The sequence below is a fragment of the Austrofundulus limnaeus genome, unplaced genomic scaffold (assembly GCF_001266775.1).
Source record: "Austrofundulus limnaeus strain Quisiro unplaced genomic scaffold, Austrofundulus_limnaeus-1.0 Scaffold2290, whole genome shotgun sequence".
NCBI classification, from domain to species: domain Eukaryota; kingdom Metazoa; phylum Chordata; class Actinopteri; order Cyprinodontiformes; family Rivulidae; genus Austrofundulus; species Austrofundulus limnaeus.
This window is the reverse complement of record NW_013954692.1, coordinates 1-2,135: the sequence shown is the minus strand read 5'-3', so window position 1 is coordinate 2,135 and position 2,135 is coordinate 1.

The following is a 2,135-nucleotide window of genomic DNA, read 5'->3' as shown; positions in this document are numbered from 1 at the left end:
AAAAAGACTTTTTGGCTGATATAAGGTTTTAAAACTTGGTTAGATGGACAGGTTTTGCAGTGTTTCAAACTGCACCACCTTGTTTGTATAGTTTGTGTCCCTGGTTGTGCGTTGGACTTCATGCTTTGCAGTGAGAACCKTTTTAAAACAGGAGCTTCTGCTACAAGTCGAATGAAATGCGTTAACACGTTGCAGTGTTTGTTGCCCTTTTTTAGTTCCTGCTGCAGTTTCATCGACGAAACCGGACGTTTTTAGGCAAAACTGCACCTGTTTTTTATTTTTATTTTTTGACGTCTGTCTTTTGCTGTAGTGAGGATTCATCCTGTCAGTTTCTGTCAGTGTTTTTCAAGCTGGGTTTCCCTGATTCCTCTTCCTGGAGGTTTGATGTAAAGTGTTTACGGGACGGTGAAGCCTTTTTGAGCAGTGAGACCCCTCCCCACCCCACACACCTTTAGCCCCTCCCTCTAATGTGATCACCTGTTTGTGAACAGTTGACGGGGAGATCACAGCATTCAGCTGCTGCTGCCCCCCTGTGTGACCTCCAGGGGGCGCTGCCATCACTTTCACAGGATGATGGGAAGAACAGAGGCAGAGCGGTGGAGACAGTATGGCTGCTTATGATGTCTAAAGACTGAAAAAGAGACAAATTTCCATAAAGCCATATGAAAAAATAAAAACTATAGTTCATTACATTATCTGAGGCTTGTCATGAGAAAAAAAAGTTGAAAAGGATAAAAGGAACAAAAAAAAGTATAAAATGGAAAAATGTAAAATACTTGAACGAGATCTTGTATCATAACATTTAATATTCATAATATCTGCTTTATAGGCTGATGTGATTCGCTATTAGTGTTATTTGTAATTTCTAGTAATTATGCTTACTTTAATAAAGAAAAAAAAAAACAAAACGGACAAAAAAAACCTTAAACACCAGCTTCTGTGTGATTCTTTTGTTTTAGCTCAATGTCTGTAAAGTTCACTGGAGTTGAACCATTTTTATGTTATCCAGTTCCTTTCAAATGCATCCTCTGGTTCCTGATATTTTGCTAACACACACACACACACACACACACAGACACACACAAACACACACACCTTCATGACACAAGTCAGGAAACAGTTTTAAAATCTCTTCAGTGTGTTTGATGTGTTACAGATTAATTTATAATCCTAACAAATCTTACAAACATGAAAAAAAATGCAACTTCAATACAGGATTCTCCTTTGTCTGAGCTACAAGTGAACGCATCACAGCTGGTGAGCTTTAAGTGCTGTAGGAAATCTGGACGTCGTCATCCTGGAACACTTTACATTGTCACAAGTTGAACAAAAGGAGCATTTGCCTACATCTGATTTACTTTAAGATTTAGTACTTTGGTATAAASAAGTAAAAGTTTAGTACACAACCTGAGAAAGTAGAGAAAGTTTTCTACAGCAGCTGGGAACTTATTTTGAAATGAGGTAAAACAGATTTATGTACCAAATCCTGGCAAAAGACTAGACGACTACAGAGTTTATAAACTTATAAATACAGGATAACAAGTTACATAATACCAGAGCTGTAAAGTAACTAAGTACAAATACTTTGTTACTGTACTTAAGTAGAAATTTTGGTTATCTGTACTTTACTTAAGTAATTTTTACTTTTACTCATTACATTTTTACACAATTATCTGTACTTTCCACTCACTACATTTCTTAAAAAGGTAAGAAGTAGAAAGTTGTTACTCCTGTTTTATTCTGAGTTGTTTTTCCTTAAAAAATCCTCTCCTGATAAACTGTGTCTCCTATAGAGTGAATTTAATTGTGTTTGGATGAGAAGTATAAATATATACCATTCTGACACACTATTAGCTTGTACACAACCCATCACTTTAAGACTTTTACTCAAGTAATATTTTCAGAGGTGACTAACTTTTACCAAAGTATTTTTATAAGATACTTGTACTTTTACTCAAGTAACACTTTGAGGTACTTTATACAACACTGTACCTGCTTTTATTACCTTTCGAGGCTGTTTTATGGTATAAAAACTACTTTATCAGGAGCAGCAGTTCCTTTGGAGGAACTTAATACAGTGTGTGTGTGTGTGTGTGTGTGTGTGTGTGTGTGTGTGTGTGTGTGTGTGTGTGTGT